Source organism: Gigantopelta aegis, chromosome 1 (assembly GCF_016097555.1).
Source record: "Gigantopelta aegis isolate Gae_Host chromosome 1, Gae_host_genome, whole genome shotgun sequence".
In the NCBI taxonomy this organism is placed as follows: Eukaryota; Metazoa; Mollusca; class Gastropoda; order Neomphalida; family Peltospiridae; genus Gigantopelta; species Gigantopelta aegis.
Window position 1 is genome coordinate 24,589,582 of NC_054699.1, and position 20,445 is coordinate 24,610,026.

General features: G+C 38.8%; 1 protein-coding gene across 1 annotated transcript in view; it reads right to left on the reverse strand.

Moving 5' to 3' along the window:
* LOC121372619 overlaps positions 1–20,445 on the reverse strand; it is a 77,730-nt gene extending 57,285 nt beyond the window's left edge. Inside the window, exon 1 of the mRNA XM_041499055.1 lies at positions 20,317–20,445. The gene's annotated coding sequence lies outside the window, so the exon portion shown is untranslated. The remainder of the gene's footprint in view (positions 1–20,316) is intronic.

Below are 20,445 nucleotides of genomic sequence, written 5' to 3' on the forward strand. Positions count from 1 at the left end.
CGGTGGCGTCGTGGCAGGCCATCGGTCTACAGGCTGGTAGGTACTGGGTTCGGATCCCAGTCGAGGCATGGGATTTTTAATCCAGATACCGACTCCAAACCCTGAGTGAGTGCTCCGCAAGGCTCAATGGGTAGGTGTAAACAACTTGCACCGACCAGTGATCCATAACTGGTTCAACAAAGGCCATGGCTTGTGCTATCATGCCTGTGGGAAGCGCAAATAAAAGATCCCTTGCTGCTAATCGGAAGAGCAGCCCATGTAGAGGCGACAGCGGGTTTCCTCTCAAAATCTGTGTGGTCCTTAACCATATGTCTGACGCCATATAACCTTAAATAAAATGTGTTGAGTGCGTCGTTAAATAAAAAAAAAAAATCTTTCTATACCGCCCGACAAAAATAAACGCTAATAATAATCATTTAGGTTTTTTTAGACTATTTAAACGTATTCTGTTCGAATCCCACTCACTGGTGTGTCTTTTAACATCATCAATGTCTTGTAAACATGTTAGGACCATTTTGACAGACTATTTACCAAATGAACTCTATTATGACGTCATATATACACGCAACATGAAAATATTTGAGGGCGGGACATAGCGCAGTGGTAAAGCGTTCGCTTGATGCGCGGTCGGTCTAGGATCGATCCCCGTCGGTGGACCCATTGGGCTATTTCTCGTTCCAGCCAGGGCATCACGACTGGTATATCAAAGGCCGTGGTATGTGTTGTGGGAAAGTGCATATAAAAGATGCCTTGCTGCATTAGGAAAAACGTAACGGGTTTCCTCCGCCTAAACTCCGTACTGTAGGAAGACGAACACCAAACAAGACTTCATGACTAAGTAACATATATCTTAGAGAGGAAACCCGCTATATTTTTTTTTCTACTAATGGAAAAATGTAACTGGTTTCCTCTCCAAGACTATATGTCAAAATTACCAAATGTTTGACATCCAATAGCCGATGATTAATTAATCAATGTTATCTAGCGGTGTCTTTAAACCAAAACAAACTTTAACATGTCAAAATTACCAAATGTTTGACATCCAATAGCTGATGATTAATTAATCAATGTGCTCTAGTGGTGTCTTTAAACCAAAACAAACTTTAACATGTCAAAATTACCAAATGTTTGACATCCAATAGCTGATGATTAATTAATCAATGTGATCCAGTGGCGTCGTTAAACAAAACAAACTTTAACTTTCTAAAAATATTTGCGTTTGTTTTGTTGTATAGTATACACAGCGCAGATCAATAAACTGGACGGACAGGCGAGTGTTAATACATGCCTGTTATTGTAACTGTTCAGATAGATGCTTCACTTTGTGGTATTAATAGGAAAGTGATCTGTTTAACACGACTATCGATTATGGAGAACATGCACAAAATATGCACACACAATCTGTCAGATATAACGAAGCAATGCTATTCAAAATCCAGCTACTGTGTTCTGTATGCAAGGTGGGTTTTTTAGCGAACATCCTGGCTGTTTTGGTGGGGTATTTTTAATTGTTAGGAGCGGGACGTAGCCCAGTGATAAAGCGTTCGCTTGATGCGCGGTCGGTCTGAGATCGATCCCCGTCGGTGGACCCTCTTAAACCGGTAACGGTTTGATTGATACTCGTCTTTTCGTATTCATTTTGACATTAAGCGCCAAAACCAGTATAGTCAGCGCTTTGTAGGGTGTTTTGGTTTTTTGTTTAACGACACCGCTAGAGCACATTGATTTATTAATCATCGGCTTTTGGGTGTCAAACATTTGGTAATTCTGACATGTAGTCTTAGAGAGGAAACCTGCTACAGTTTTTTTTTTTAGTAGTAGCAAGGGATCTTTTATATGCACCATCCCATAGACAGGATAATACATACCACGACCTTTGATATACCAGTCGTGAAGTATACTGGTATCCCCAAGTGGTGTTGTTAAACAAAACAAACATACTGGTATCCTTAAGAATTTTTATTTTTTTTAAAGTCGAAGAATCCGCCCCTTGAAAATATTTGTATTTAGAGTGACATTAACATTACAGGTTTTATTTTTAAAATTTGACTTGACACCCATGGCTTTGACATTGGGAATTTTAGCATCGTTTTATCAAAAATTGGAAATTTTCAGTTTCATTTAAAAAATATCGTATAAAGCTAAGTTAGAATTTAAAAAGTAATGCCATATATGTACTTATGTTTATTGAAATAAATAATATATATATATATATATATATATATATATATATATATATATATATATATATACATATATATATAATGCACAATGCATTACAAAACGTTATTGGGGAGGGAAGGTTTATCAGGTGAATGAGATTTACATTCAGATTGGGAATGTTTTACTCACAAATTGGGAATAACAAATGACATGACCTCTATAGAATGGTGGGGAATGGTGCCCATTACCGGAGTCTAGAAACATAGGTGATAAAACCCTGCATCATTTAGGTTAGAGCAATCATTGTGGTCCAATTTGAAGAACATTCTTTATAATGGAATAAAAGAAAATGGGGGAAAAGTCGAAGAATTCTTCCCTTTAAAATATTCGTATTTAGAGAGTTAGAGCAATTAGTTTGGTCCATTTTAATCGAAAATTCGAAGAATTCGTCCCTTTAAACTATTCGTATTTAGAGAGAGACATTAACTTTACTCTAGTTAGAGCAATTATTCTGGGTTTAAGGAATCTCGTGCATATTTCATGACCAGAGTGAATTCCGCTTGTATTCGAGTCAGCCCGGAGCTCATCGATTTTCCCGGCGAAATAATAGTTCATCATACGCGGCGATTGTGTGCACAAACCATGGAGAAAATGAAATAATTGCAACCCGAGACATGCAAGCTACAGCAAAATGGTCGTTAAAAAAATTTAAAAAAAAAAAAAAAAAAAAAAAAAAAAAAAAAACCCAACCTCGGTCGAATATAAATCTTTATTAACGCTGTCTGTCTGTGCACAGTGTAGGGATGAGCTATATTGTACAATTTAGTACGATTCAAAGAGCAATTAATACGTGTTTCCGGTACTGAGATACCAGTAACTTCCGTAAATGTCGGTAATTTCCGTAATTCAAGTCAGTCGGAAACCTTAATCACATAAATTGGATTTCGTTTTTTTTTTCTTTTTTTTTTTTCTTTTTTTTTTTTGTGGAGTGCAGGTGTGAGTAGGAGTGTTTATTTTGTTTTTATTTCGTCTAAAGTCTCAAAGTCAAAGATGTGATAAAGGAAGGGTCCACAATTATTAAATAAGCTTTGGTACACCGACCACCGAACATGATCCATATAGAGGCGGGACGTGGGCCCATTGGGCTATATTTTATTCCAGCCAGTGCACTACGACTGGTACACCAAAAGCCGTGGTATGTGCTATCCTGTCTTTGGGATAGTGCATAAAAAAGATTCCTTGCTGCTAATGAAAAAATACAGCGGGTTTTCCCTCTATGACTATGTCACAATTATCAAATGTTTGACATCCAACGGGTCCACCGACGGGGATCGATCCTAGGAAGACCGCGCATTAGGCGAGCGCTTTACGACTGGGCAACGTTCCGCTCTCCTGTTAACCTAATAAAAAAATTTTTAAAAATCCCCGCTAACACGCTGTAATTTTTATATCCCATGACTATTGATTTTCGTATCAGATTCTGCAAAAAACGATTCTCATATTTGTAAACAGTGGTTTCCATTACAACACTGATTTACATTTTAGAAAAAAAAAAAAAAAAGTTTTATGTCGATAACCACCTGGTTTTGATATCGATATGATTAGTATTTTTCTATAAAGTGATTTTCATTTCCATAAGATTCCATATATTTTATAAACAGGAATATTCATTTCCATATGTAGCGCTATCCATATTCATAAACGACGCATTTCACAGTCATAAGAGTGGCTTAATCTCCATAATCTAAAGGCTCACACAGACAATACGTGCGTACGTCGGTCTAACTGTTACGTCTGCCGTTTGCGTTTTGGACATATAAAAAGAAAGAAATGTTTTATTTAACGACGCACTCAACACATTTTATTTACGGTTATATGGCGTCAGACATATGGTTAAGGACCACACAGATTTTCAGAGGAAACCCGGTGTCGCCACTACATGGGCTACTCTTTCCGATTAACAGCAAGGGATCTTTTATTTGCGCTTCCCACAGGGATGATAGCACAAACCATGGCCTTTGTTGAACCAGTTATGGATCACTGGTCGGTGGAAGTGGCTTACACCTACCCATAGAGCCTTGCGGAGCACTCACTCAGGGTTTGGAGTCGGTATCTGGATTAAAAATCCCATGCCTCGACTGGGATCCGAACCCAGTACCTACCAGCCTGTAGACCGATGGACTAACCACTACGCCACCGAGGCCGGTTTTTGGGCATATAAAGCATATACGATTATTTCATTGCGGCTGTCCGCATGCGTTTTGTAGACACACACATCGCACACATCCGGTTTAGACGCTCGCATTAAAGTTTAGTTAATTTACAAATCTGTAACTCAGTTAGATAAAGTTACAATAGAGTGAAAGAAGAGTGTGGCGTTAAAACTGGGAAATATCATTAAAAATAGACTAGAACTCGAATCAATAACCGTTACTTCTCAAACGCACGTGCGTTTTTAAAAAGATGAAAAATGTATTTGTTTTTGGTATTAGAAACTCCAGGATGACCAGAAACACTTTGGTTCTACGGAAATGGATAATGTATAATCTAAAGAATAAAATATAAGTAATGTTTTCTTTCAGTGATCATAAACCACTTTAATAGTAATATATATATATATATTTATATACATACATACATACATAGAGAGAGAGAGAGAGAGAGAGAGAGAGAGAGAGAGAGAGAGAGAGAGAGAGAGAGAGGGAGAGAGAGAGAGAGAGAGAGAGAGAGAGAGAGAGAGAGAGAGAGAGAGAGAGAGAGAGAGAGAGAGAGAGAGAGAGAGAGAGAGAGAGGAGAGAGAGAGAGAGAGAGAGAGGTGGGGGGGGGGGGGATCTATATAGAGGATTCGTCACATTCGCTACTCGTGTTTTTTAATATGTAAAATATCAACCGAGTCTATGTTAATCGGTATTTGTCGACAAATACCGATTAACTAGACGAGGTTGATATTTTACATATTAAAAAACACGAGTAGCGAATTCTATTTATCCTATAACACTTCTAAAATAACATTCTAATTACTTTTTTTTTAGTAAATCACAGTACGAAAGTCGCCGCCATCGATAATATGACGTCATCACGATTAGCACAGATTAGTTTGACGTCACGCATTTTAAACACATCTTTCAAAACGTTACGCTCAGGTTACACAGGTCTTGTAAGTAAATGACCCATCCACAGCAACAAATTACCTAGAGACCTTGCAGATTTGCATACCATTATTAACCGGGATAATAAAGTAAATTATCACATGGGTTTATGACATGGATATCATGGGTAAGTTATAGGATAAATATATATATATATATATATATATGCTGTAGTGTTTAAAAACTAGGGTCTGTCCCTGTCCCATTAAGACTAATGTATTTCGATGTATTTCGATTTTATTTGTTTAACCAGACCGCACGCACGCGCTACATCCAGTCTATATGAGCCCCAAGTTGCGGTTTTTGTGATTTCTAAATCCATAACCTGTGATTCCCGTATTCCGTATCCACAATTCGTGATACCTATAATTATCCTAAACCTTAATACTCTTACCTATAAAGGAGTGATTTCCAAGTTCATAAACAGTGATTTTTAAATCCATAAACACTGATTTTCATATGCCTAAATATTACCATATGCGAGTGCGAGTGCGAACAATTTTTAAATGCTCATATACCACTAGAGTTTCGAGCATGTCCGTTCCGGGGCTTGTCTCTGGATAGCCAGGGGCTTGTCCCGGGACAGAAAAAAATTAAGAGGACAATTTTGAAATTTACATCCCAAAATTAAATAGTGGGCCTTTAAAATTTTGATGCGCATCTCTAATTAATATAATTAATAAAGAAAATTCTACTCATTAAATTTGGTCGCTAAATTAGATCGGGTGGTCAAAAAGAAATTAGATAAGATCGGTGGCCTGACTCGGGATGGAGGGGGGTAGGGGTATTGTTGAAAATTGGCAGAATTTTGAAAATAGCAATTAGTAAAAAAGTTAATAGAATTTAAGAACAAGAAAAGTTACAAGCCAAAAATAAAAGGAATTGACTGCTCGGTTGAATATTTATATAATTTGGAGCATTTTAGAAGGACAGTCCAAAACTAAATAAGAGAAAGAAAAGAGAATCGGACTATTTAATAATATTAAAAAAAAGAAAGAAGTAATTTCGACATAAACGTTTGAACGAAGGTCTAAAAGTTTAAAGTCCTATTTATATGTCCACGTGAGTGGCCTCGTTAAGGCCGTTAGGGTGCACAGCTTGTAGGGACAAGATGGGTTGCATCCCGTCAAGAAAACCCCTATATTGACAGTCAATAGACGTTGAAGGTGTAGTGCTGTGCTGAAATACAGATCTTGAGAAGCCGGATCCGTCTGAACGAGAGAGAGAATCAGACTAGGGTATAGTCCAGTCGTCATGGGTTGGTATAGTGGTGCGGACGGGCCCGACTCCGGAGGATACGAGATGGTATCACAATAAAACAAAGTAGTCTAGAAAAATAGTAGGGGCCGACTCCGCTTCCTATTTCTTCTTAGAGTGCAGAATGGCCGTCATACGAGTCACGAAAAAAACAAGTCAACATAGTCAGACGGAGAAATGACGTGGAGGCGAGGAATCTCGCTAAAAAAGAATCCAACCTGATGGTGCAGACTGTCGAAACGAGAAGCGTTCCAGCGTTCAATCAGTTCCAATGGCCGCATACATCCCAGTAGAAAACTTCACTTCGTTGACAAAAACAACGAAGTGAAGGATCCCCAAGTCGAGCACACGAAAGCACGTGCAATGTGCACAAGCGAAACAAACACGTCTTGCCGCGAGGAGCTCCAGACTGGGAATGTTACCATATGCGAGTAGCTCAAGGAGTGGCGGCACCGTGAAGTAGAGTGTGTTTTGTTTAACGACACCACTCAGCTATTGGGTGTCAATCATTTGGTAATTCTGATACGTAGTCATCAAAGGAAACCCGCTACATTTTTTTCTGATGCAGCAAGGGGTCTTTTTATGCACTTTCCCACAAACAGAAAAGCACATACCAAGACCTTTGTCCATTTGTGGTGCACTGGTTGGAACGAGAAAAAACCCACAATCAGTTATTGTTTTCAATGAGTAAGCATTGTAAATGTGATAACGGATTTATATTTAGACCATTGGAAAAGATATCCGCTGCACTATCATACTGAATATTCATTTCAGAAAACAACGAACGGTCATTCAAGTGGATTTTGCACAGATCCAGAACAACATACATCACTTATTTTTTTTTTTTTTTAAACATTTAACTTTTTTTTTGGGGGGGGGGGGGTGGGGTGGGGGGGGGGGGGGGGGGGGTCAGTAGTGTATCATCCCACCGCTAAAAATATAATGGGTATATCTAAATACAAATGCATCTATCGTATGTAGGCACTGCTTGGCCGAATCATAGGCACATTTATTTTAGTCCTTGGTCAATAAACGAAAAAACTAATTTTGGGGCCGAATTCTTCCAGAATGATTTTTGACGAATGGTGGGTCATAATAGTCGAATAAACGCAGTTTTTAGTACATAACAGACAGGAACCACTCACACAGTGTATCTTCCACTCTATAAATATCAGAACCATTTCTGGAAGTCAGAATGTGAGGCAACGAACGCCATACAAGAACGCGCTATAGTGATGAAAACATTGATATACATCTTCTGACATCTATATCACCCCACCCCTCCAAATAGAATGTGTACAACACAAATGCATCTATCGTACGTAGGCACTGCATGAGCGAATCATAGGCACATTTAATTTAGTCCTTAGCCGAAATATTTGGTCAGTAATCGAGAAAACAAATTTTATGAGGACGGTCGATATTAGAGCATATCTCTGACGAAATCGTTAACCAATGAGTTAAAGTTTGTTTTCGTTTAACGACACAACTAGAGCATATTGATTAATTAATCACCGACTATTGGATGTGAACCATTTGATAATTCTGACACCTAGTTATTTTTTTCATTAGCAACAAGTGATCTTTTATATGCACTTTCTCACAGACAGGATAGCATATATCACGGCCTTTGAACAGTTGTGGTGCACTGGTTGGAACGAGAAAAAAATCAATTGAATGGGTTCACCTAGGTGGTTCGATCCTGCGACGCAAGCACCTCAGGCGAGCACTCAACCCACAGAGCTACTCGAGCTTACCTACAACCTGTGATAAATAAACAGCAATTATATATATATATATATATATATATATATATATATATATATATATGTAGAGAGAGAGAGAGAGAGAGAGAGAGAGAGAGAGAGAGAGAGAGAGAGAGAGAGAGAGAGAGAGAGAGAGAGAGAGAGAGAGAGAGAGAGAGAGAGAGAGAGAGAGAGAGAGAGAGAGAGAGAGAGAGAGAGAGAGAGAGAGAGAGACAGACAGACAGACAGACAGACAGAGATTTAGTTATTTTTAAATTTATTTATTTATTTATTTATTTTTTAATTGCTGTTTATTTTTCTTTGGAATGGGATTTAATCCAGTGGTATATGTCTAGAAAGGTGGCTTGCGGTCAGTGGCTTAGATAAGACAGTTTGTGTGGGAGTGGGAGTGTACGTACTTTTCTATTGAACGTGGACCGACTCAACAAAACTCAACTAAATATTAATCGGGTATTACAATTTGCCACAATTGCGTTAACCTTGTTCACCGTTATTGCTGTTGTTCATTTGTCATTAGGGGGAGTGTCGGCTCAGTAGTATAGCCTTCGCCTAAACTCCGTACTGTAGGAAAAGAAAGAAAGAAATGTTTTATTTAACGACGCACTCAACACATTTTATTTACGGTTATATGGCGTCAGACATATGGTTAAGGACCACACAGATTTTGAGAGGAAACCCGCTGTCGCCATTACATGGGCTACTCTTCCGATTGGCAGCAAGGGATCTTTTATTTGCGCTTCCCACAGGCAGGATAGCACAAACCATGGCCTTTGTTGAACCAGTTATGGATCACTGGTCGGTGCAAGTGGTTTACACCTACCCATTGAGCCTTGCGGAGCACTCACTCAGGATTTGGAGTCGGTATCTGGATTAAAAATCCCATGCCTCGACTGGGATCCGAACCCAGTACCTACCAGCCTGTAGATCGATGGCCTGCCACGACGCCACCGAGGCCGGTGCCGTACTGTAGGAAGACGAAGGCCAAACAAGACTTCACGACTAAGTAGTATATATCTTAGCGAGGAAACCCGCTATATTTGTTTCTACTAATGGAAAAATGTAACTTGTTTCATCTCCAAGACTATATGTCAAAATTACCAAATGTTTGACATCCATCTAGTTCCAATTTCTCTTTAAATATTTTATAATTAGTTCCTTTGCTGGTCGTAAAGATGTCATTTCTCCATGTTTGTAGATACTGATCAGACAGTCGTCTCTTCACAACTATTTTTAACCACTCCACTGATTTAAATGACTGCTGGTCCCAAACGTTATTCAATCCAAGTTGGTAAAATAGATTTCTGATGTTAATTATCCATTTATAGTGTGTACCGAATTATTTGGTAAGCCTTTACAGATGGTTTTAGACTTTTAGCCGTTTAACAGCCGTGCCCAAAAGCAAATTATTCTTAGATGTATTTTCAGAGATAGAGGTGTTCTTCCATATTCACCATATAACATATATATTGGAGTACTTTTCCTGACAGGCGCTAAATATAGTAAGAATTGAATCTGAATCTTTTCTATAATATTTATATTTTCAAATCCCCAAATTTCAAAGTCATATAGTAATATAGGAACAACTATTGTCTGAAACAGCTGAAGTCTATGTTCTATTGACAAATGAAGTTCATTTGGCTTTTTTTAAATGAAAAACATGGCTTTTTTTTTTGCTTGTTGTGTTAAATATTTTTTTGCATAAATTAAATTTGTTACTTTTTTCAAACCAAATACCTACATATTTGTATTCATTCATGTTTTCTAGTATTTGATTACCCAAATAAAATATTTTCTTATAGTCTTTCTTTGTTCCACCACATATCCCAATCTTGTTCTTTAATGTGTTTATCGATAGGTTCTATGTTTTAAATAAGTATCATAAGCAGTGCATCATAGTACAGTGTCATCTGCATACAACATAACAATACATCAATAACATCAATACCGAATAGCGTACCGATACCAAGGTAAATCAATCGAAAAATACCCACATCGATACCGAACCTGAAATTTCAATACCTCCCAAACTGGGCCCCGTTCCACGAAGCGATCTTAGCGCTAAGATCATCTTAAAGGGATATTCCTGAGTTTGCTGCATTGTAAGATGTCCCCGACTAATAAAATATTACTACGATTAAACTTACATATTAAATATATTTTCTGGTTTAGAATATCAGTGTCTGTATATTCAATGTGTTTCTGGTCGTCTTAATATGTGTAAGAAGCCCAAACTGGATTTTGTTTTCAAATAATTTCGCACGTACGAAAAAATTATATTTTTGGAAATAAATGAAATTTAAACTAGTACAAATATTAGAACGATCAGAAACACGTTTAATATACAGCCACTAATATTTTATGCAGACAAATATATTTCATATGTAATTACAATCGTTAAAAAGTCTCTGTTAGTTGACAACATCTTAAAAATTGCACAAAATACATTAGGTAATTATACACTTAAGGTGATCTTAGCACTAAGATCGCTTCGTGGAACGGGGCCCTGGCTCTACTTAGACGTACGTGCATGTTCAGGATGACTGGTGTTTCAGTTAATGTTTTGTTGTTTTGCTGGTGTTTCTTGTGGTGTTGTAATTATCAGTGGTGTTGTAATTATCAGTGGGTTTTAATTGAGTTTTAAAAAGTTTGTTTTGTTGAACGATACCACTAGAGCACATTATTTTATTAATCATCGGCTATTGGATGTCAACCATTTGGTAATTTTTTACATATAGTCTTAAAGAGGAAATCCCGCTACATGTTTCCATTAGTATCAAGGGATGTTTTATAGGCGCCAATCCACATACAGAATAGCACATACCACGGCCTTTGATATACCAGTTGTGGTGTACTGGATAGAAGGAGAAATACGTTTGTTTCAATTCAGTTACCTGTACATACTAATCACTATAATTGCATTTTAAGTTTAAGCATTTCTTGTTTTAGGTCTCGTTTTACGAAGCGATCTTAGCGTTAAGATCGCTTCGTAAAAGGGGCCCGGGTGGTTCCTGTCCAATAACCATAAGCTACTTAATGCTGCAGTAATTTTGGTGGCCATTTTAATATTCGACGTGTATACTATTTCGGACAATATAATTGGTTTGAATCTGTTTTTCTGTTCCACATTCGACCACTGGCCATGCCAGAGATTGGGTGTGGGAGAGACGTGCCTGAACCTTAATTGGACAGAGGCACGTTAATAGAGTTTACGATTACGATTATAAATCTGAACGACTAAACCGTAATACAAGATCAGGGTTGTATCTCTGGCTGCACAATGCAGAGTCGAATGGGCATCTGACTAATTAGTGGGTTAATGCCATGAATATCTATCTAGTGCCTCATCTACAGAGCAACCACTCCCGAGGAGATCTTTAACTGGGTATTTGATTCCTCTTGCACCGCCAAAAAGAGGACTGCCACTCCCAGACTAGTTTACTAAATCCACACTAGCACCGGCCAGTTGATGAGAATACGAACAGCTGTGATGACATGCATTCACGAATCACTGTCATAACAGTGATGATATCAGGTGTTCGCGAAAGGTGAGCATATCCTGCCCCACCGGTGACACCCGTCATGAGTACTGCCACCACGGCTGTCCTGCCCCACCGGTGGCACCCGTCATGAGTGCTGCCACCACGGCTGTCCTGTCCCACCGGTGACACCCGTCATGAGTACTGCCACCACGACTGTCCTGTCCCACCGGTGACACCCGTCATGAGTACTGCCACCACGGCTGTCCTGCCCCACCGGTGACACCCGTCATGAGTACTGCCACCACGGCTGTCCTGCCCCACCGGTGACACCCGTCATGAGTACTGCCACACCGGTGACACCCGTCATGAGCACTGTCACCACAGCTGTCAAGTCTGTCACTTCATGAAAAACGATGGGAAAATAATAATTGTGCAAGAGTTTCATCAAAGAGATGAACAGTTCAAAATATTGAATAGCACCAGTCGCCATTTTGGTCAGTGGTGTATCGTATTTAGTAGACATATCCTCCAAATGTCTACCATAAAACGCTTTGGATGCCCTAATGTAATAATTTGTTTTGTTTAACGACACCACTGGAGCACATTGATTAATTTATCATCGGCTATTGTATGTCAAACATTTGATAATTCTGACACCTAGTTATTTTTCATTAGCAGTGTGACGGAACATGCTCTTAATTTTGTTTTCGCCTGTGGCGATATTAATTGTTTTAGAGGGCCGTGTGCAGTTCCAATATGCACTTAAGCCCAGGTGGGCACTTAGTTACGTAATACCTCCGCTGCGCGACGGCGATCGAGCTGTTCCAATACACACCCAGCCCAGATATGGAGGCCATGTGCCAGTAGTTACGTAATAACTCCGGTAGTGCTGTTTATGACCAGGGGATTGCTCGCGGAATGGCGACAGCCAGTTTGGTCTTCTAAGAGAAAAATGCGTCTCTAGGAGTTGGGGAAATATCTCATGATACGTGAGGTACCGCGTTGTGCCCCCAGGCGATATTCGGTTTTATGATAAATAGCTAGGGTTTTAGAGATATGGGGGAGAAACATATCGGAAGGCTTCCAGGGAACACGTCCGTTTGGACTTGGTAAATATTATTTCTGCTCTGTTGTATAACCTTGATGTGATTGATGTGACTTTAAATAGTTTAATACTGTATTATACCAATATTATTTAGACGGTGCTGCCGGTCATCTGACGCAGTAAACTGTAGGGTCACTGTTCTATATATATAAAGCTTAACCAGTCATCCTAGAGGACATAGGTAAACTGTAGGTTATTGTCTTTATTGTGATAGGTACCAGTATTAATTCTGTATTACAAGGTTACTGAATGAGTAGTTAAAGGTTAATTAAAAATTAACCAGTTAGGAATAGAGTTGTAATTCCTTTATTAATTAAGTTCCCCTGGAAGCGTTTCTCAATTATCACACGTGTGGGTGTTGTGTCACGGTGAAGTGATTAGCATATTGTGTAAACTAGACACCTAGAAATTAACTAATTAAGTGATCAGTTCTGGGTTGTTATTATTTGTTGTTGTTAATTAACTACTGCGGCAGTACATTTGTCAGCGTAGGTTAATACAGATTCCAAAGTGTATTGTGTTTTTGTTGTGTTTTCTAGTGAACTAAACGTACTATATAATATATACTTTATATAAGATCTTATCTCTGTTCATACCTAGAGACGAGCCACACGGGTATAACTGCCTGTTACAGAGAGATCTAATAGATATACGGTTAGGAGAGATATTTGGACAATCGTGTTTCATTCAGTTACGGGTATTATAGGATCCCCGTGACAAGCAGCAAGGGGTCTTTTATATGCACTTTCCCACAGACAGGATAACACATACCATGGCCTTTGAACAGTTGTGGTGCACTGGTTGGAACACGAAAAAAATCAGATGCCCTAATATAATAGTTTGTTTTGATTAACGACACCACTGGAGCACACTGATTAATTAATCATCGGCTACTGGATGTTGAACATTTGGTCATTCTGACTTGTAATCATCAGACGAAACCCACTACATTTATCCTAATGCAGTAAGGGATATTGTATATGCACGTTCCCACAGACAGGAAAGCACATACCACGGCCTTTGACCAGTTGTGGTGCACTGGTTGGAACGTAAAAAAAACAATCAGTTGAATGGATCCACCGAGGGCGTTCGATCCTGCGACGCAAGCACCTCAGGCGAGCATCAACCTACTGAGCTAAGTCTAGGCCTTTGCGAGAACCTTGACTACATGTTCTTTATACGCTGTGGTGAATACCTTGCATTGGCTATGCGTATGTTCAATATATAGGTTGTTGCGAGTACCCGGTAACTATAGCAAGAAAGAAATGTTATGGAACACGGAAATTGTTAGAGAAAAAACCCGCTGCAGCCAGTCCATGGGCTACTCTTATCAATTAGCAGCAAAGGAAGGAAATGTTTTATTTAACGACGCACTCAACACATTTTATTTACGGTTATATGGCGTCAGACATATGGTTAAGGACCACACAGATTTTGAGAGGAAACCCGTTGTCGCCACTACATGGGCTACTCTTTCCGATTAGTAGCACCCCTGGATGCCCTAAGGAGTCCCTGGATTACATAACTTTGATGGAACAACTTCTGCGCCAGAATGATATGGCGATATGGAGACTCTAAACCCTGGATCAAGAGGTATATTCCAGATCCGTGGAAGATAGAAAGGTATTTATATTTTCGTTCGCCGTTCTTTGTAACAAATACCCCATTGACTAAGGAAAGGAGTTTGTCCTTAAGCTTTGCGTGGGGGACTCTTATATGTATCGTTTCAATTTTGTATTGCTTTAAGCTACAGGTTTATCAGCACAGCAGATATTCGCACAGTGTGTGTGTGTGTGTGTGTGTGTGTGTGTGTGTGTGTGTGTGTGTATATATATATATGAGAGAGAGAGAGAGAGAGAGAGAGAGAGAGAGAGAGAGAGAGAGAGAGAGAGAGGGGGGGGGAGAGGAGAGAGAGGGAGAGGGAGAGAGAGAGACAAACACACACAAGAGAATTCGATTATCAAAGTGTACGTCCATCAAATATATATATTTTTTTTTAAAACCTTAGTGAAAACGCACCAATCATATGTCGTCAAGACAAGAAATAATAGTACATATAACTGGGGTGGGGGTTATAATTAGATGTTATCTTGTAGGCGTCAGTTTAAGTAACCTAAAAATCAAAAATAACTGTTAGAATTATTGTGAAAGACGAAATGGTTTACAATGTGTTAATTTTGATCTGGATTGAGAGTGAATGATTTGAAGTAAATCTTTAGAATCTATAGGTGATTAATACCACAATTGTAGTCAGAACAATGGTCAGTCTTTAAGACAAGGATTTTGGTGGTGCATTTGCTGGACCCAGCGATGTACCACGCACTCTCTGTATGGTATAGCGTGTATCCAAATTTAGCATAGTGTAATTATTTTGAATATTATATATTTTGTAGGCTTGAAAATTAGCATCGATTTTAGCGTCTGGCGAGTATGGTACCAGTTAAAAAGGAAACACACTGAAACTGAATCAATCGTGACAAAACACACCGCGTCTCTGCTGGCGCGAACAACAGCAGCAGACGACAAAACACACCGCGTCTCTGCTGGCGCGAACAACAGCAGCAGACGACATAGAAAATGCATTATATTTTGACAACACCAGACTCGGCTTCTGTGGTTTTTGGCCAGATCTTTCAAAAAAAATAGAGCTCAAAACGTACTGCAGACATTGCATTTATTTTTAAAATCTGGAAGTCGTTGGCTTATTGGAATGGATTGGATACGCCATAATTATCTAGTAGACTTCCTTTTTGACAACTGTTATTCAATGAACTATGGTAAAAAAAAGTAATCATATTTAATTAGCTTATAGTATTCTGGGACAAAATCAAAATCTATCTTGTAGGTTTAACACACTAACGTCAGCGCATGCGCGCATATAAAAATAACGATGGAATTTCCCGGCACTACAGGAATTATTTCAAAGAGAAGAAGAGAATAGATATTTAACGACATCCCAGCACGAACAATACATCGGCTATTGGGTGTCAAACTATGGCAAATGCGAATTATTTCAAAGGTCAGTTAATTGATTGTCGTCTCATTTGTTTTAAGTTTAAGCGATTTGCATAAATAAGAACAGATCAGATTTTACATCTTAACATGATGACATAACCGTCCACATGTTACTGTAATAAACAATATGCCGTTGTGTAACGACCTGAACATAATAAAGTTCTGTTCTGTTGAGGGTTTTTGTTTCAGATTTTTTTTTTTTCGATATTTATTTTATTAGAAGCCTATTACTGTTGTATTTACAGCAGTGTTCGAGATTAAAAAATTTGGGCAGTATCCCAGTTGGATACTAACATTTCAAAATCTGGTATCCCACCTGATAATTTAGTATCCCACTTAAATGAAATTCATAAATAACATCGTAACAAACGTGAACGACGCTGTTACTTAACTTCATTAGTAAATGATGACTTTCATTGTTTCAGCAAAAAAAAAAAACGCAGGATTAAAAAAACAAAAACAACATTATATGGTATCCCGGTGGGATACTGGGTTATTGAAGTCTGGTATCCAAAATTAAATTCTTGTATCCCCGGGATATTGGGATACCGTTAATCTCGAACACTGATTTACAGTATCCAAATTAAACGCACATATCTGCGTGCACAACACACACACACACACACACACACACACACACACACACAGAGGAGCGCGCGCATTATTACTTTTTACTGAAGCAGAAAATGTTTTAGGCTATTGTCCGTTTGCGTCAAAAGGAAACCGATCAATTGGTATGTAAACTGTATAGGTAAAGTATTCTTTTCTAATATAGATTTTAAGGCGGTTGATGGAACATCCAAGGCAATATGAACGACAAAACTAATACATAATCAGAGCCATATCTCTGTATAATGCAGTCGAATTGGGATTTGGCAAAATAGTGGATGATTCCATGGATCTCTATCTGGTGCCTCGCCTATAGGAAGACAGCCACTCTCGAGGAAATCCTTTAATGGATATTGCGCAACTCTTGTATCGCCACAAGGTGTATGTCATCCCTCTTGCATCGCCACAAGGTGTATGTCATCCCTCTTGCATCGCCACAAGGTGTATGTCATCCCTCTTGCATCGCCACAAGGTGTATGTCATCCCTCTTGCATCGCCACAAAGAGGAAAACCAATCCCAGATTAGTTTATTAAAGCACGCGCAGATCTATCTTTAGTTTCTTTGTACTGCATGTACCGGCCTCGGTGGCGTCGTGGTTAGGCCATCGGTCTACAGGCTAGTAGGTACTGGGTTTGGATCCTAGTCGAGGCATGGGATTTTTAATCCAGATACCGACTCCAAACCCTGAGTGAGTGCTCCGCAAGGCTCAATGGGTAGGTGTAAACCACTTGCACCGACCAGTGATCCATAACTGGTTAAACAAAGGCCATGGTTTGTGCTATCCTGCCTGTGGAAAGCGCAAATAAAAGATCCCTTGCTGCTAATCGGAAAGAGTAGCCCATATAGTGGCGACAGCGGGTTTCCTCTCAAAATCTGTGTGGTCCTTAACCATATGTCTGACGCCATATAACCGTAAATAAAATGTGTTGAGTGCGTCGTTAAATAAAACATTTCTTTCTTTCTTGTACTGCATTATCTTTTACTTCATAGACAATGCAAGTAAAGTTGCATACATTGGCTGTTCTAGCCTTTTTTCTTCACCCCTGTATTACAAATTAGATTTAATTTGTGTAATTTAATGGTGTAACTTTTTTTATATTTTTTTATTGGATTTCTTTTTCAAAAAAATGTCATTTGAGTTGGTTTGGGTTTAAAACTTAAGGTCTTTATACGAGTTTTAACTCTTCATTATGAAGTTACATGCCAATTTATCGGTTATGGTTTCCTGTTGAATCAAACGGACTATATACGGTGAGCTCGTTATTATTCAACAAAGCACATTCTAGTTAAAGGGACATTCCTGAGTTTGCTGCATTGTAAGATGTTTCCGAAAACTAAAATATTTCTACGATTAAACTTACATATTAAATATATTTTCTTGTTTAGAATGTCTGTGTCTGTATATTCAGTGTGTTTCTGGTCGTCTTAATATTTGTAAGAAGCCGAAACTGGATTTAGTCTTCAAATAACTTCGTACGAAAGAAAAAGCTATATTTTAGGAAATAAAATGAAATTTAACCTAGTACAAATATAAGAACGATCAGAAACACGTTTAATATACAGCCACTAATATTTTATGCAGAAAAATATATTTGATATGTAATTACAATCGTTAAAAAGTCTCTGTTAGTCGATAACATCTTAAACATTGCAGCAAACTCAGGAATGTCCCTTTAAATTTCAATGTGATAATTGAAGGGCTAGTTGAATTTGATAAGGGCCAGTAAGATTTTTCTTGAACTGACCCTGCTGGTGACCATGGTTTCCATGTTAATTTCCAACCCTGTTTTGTAGGCCAAAACAAAAACCCAAACAACATTGAGGGGTGGGACGTAGCGCAGTGGTAAAGCGTTCGATTGATGCGCGGTCGGATTGGGATCGATCCCCGTCGGTGGGTCCATTAGGATATTTCTCACTCCAGCCAGTGCACCACGACTGGTACATCAAAGGCCGTGGTATGTGCTATCCTGTCTATGGGATGGTGCATATAAAAGATCCCTTGTTGATAATCGAAAAGAGTAGCCCATGAAGTGGCGACAGCGGGTTTCCTCCCTCAATATCTGTGTGGTTCTTAACGGTATGTTCGACGCCATATAACCGTAAATAAAATGTGTTGAGTGCGTCGTTAAATAAAACATTTCCTTCCAACAACATTGAAATCTACAAAACAAAAAACCAGATTGTGGACATAATGATTACTAAAATCATTGGTGTTTGTGCTACTGCTGCTGCTGCTGCCGCCGCTGCTGCTGCTGCTGCTGCTGTAGCCTGAGTACTCTGACTTAACAGAGCTAGACGGACATTTGGAAGGTTATATGGTGTGACGGAACATGCTCTTATCTTTTCGCCTGTGGCGATGTTAATTGTTTTAGAGGGCCGTGTGCAGCTTGGTTACGTAATACCCCCGCGCGACGGTGGTAGAGCTGCGTTCCAATACACACTTAGACCAGATGTGGAGGCCATGTGGAGAGTGGTTACGTAATACCTCCGCGCGACCATGGTATCTCTCGCGAACTAGGCGACGACCAGTCTAGGCTTGTAAGGAAATATACCGTCTCAGGGAGTTGTGGAAATATCACATGATAGGTGAGGTACCGCGTTGTGCCCCCAGGCGATATTCGCTGTCTCTGAGATTTTTGAATAAATAGATAGGATTTTAGATATATCGGGGAGAAACAGTGGAAGTATCCAGGGGTACGGACGTCGTCCACTGAACGAACTATATAAGTTCAGTCCGGACTGGTAAATATATTTTTCTGCTCTGTTGTATAACCTTGATGTGATTGATGTGACTTTAAATATTTTAATACTGTATTATACCAATATTATTTAGACAGTGTCTCCGGTAATCTGACGAAGTAAATTGTAGGCTTCACTGTTCTAAAATATTAAAGCTTAGCCAGTCATCCTAGAGGACCTAGGTAAACTGTAGGTTATTGTCTTTATTGGGATATGTACCAGTATTAATTCTGTATTACAAGGTTACTGAATGAGTAGTTAATTGTTAATTGAAAATTAACCATTAAGGAATAGAGTTGAAATTCCTTTATTAATTAAGTTCCCCTGGCAGCGTTTCTCAATTATCACACGTGTGTGTGTGTGTATCACGGTGAAGTGATTAGAATATTGTGTAAACTAGACACCTAGTGATTAACTAATTAAGTGATTAGTTCTGGGTTATTATATTGTTGTTGTTAATTAAGTACTGCGGCAAGTACATTTGTCAGCGTAGTGTTAATACAGATTCCAAAGTGTATTGTGTTTTGTTGTGTTTTCTAGTGAACTAAACGTGCTATATATATATATATATATATATATATATATATATATATATATATATATATATATATATATATAGATATATATATTTATTTATTTATATAAGATCTTATCTCTGATATACCTAGAGCCGAGCCACTCGGGCATTAGACTGCCCGATACAGAGAGATCAAATAGATATACAGTTAGGAGAGATATTTGGATAATCGTGTTTTATTCAGTTACGGGTATTATAGGATCCTCGTGACATATGGCTAAATAACCATCCAAATGTCCGTCTAGCCCTCTTACAGTCAAGAGTACTCGGGCTACTGCTGCTGCTGCTGCTGCTGCTGCTGCTGCTGCTGTTGTTACCACTACTACTACACCCACGATTACTACTAGGCTAATAACAAATTATATTTTTATATCATGAAGGAAACAAAGACAGCAAGAAGAGGGCACAAAAATCAACAACAACAACGACAACCCTAATTCAATGAAATGAACGTACCTCGATATCGCTGTTGTGGTTTCTCTCCCTATCCACCCAGAGGCATGGATGACCTACTGCGATCAGAGAGTAACTGGAGCAGACGACACGAAAATAAGGTCTGTCGTTCGCGCGGGATCTTCTCTCGGT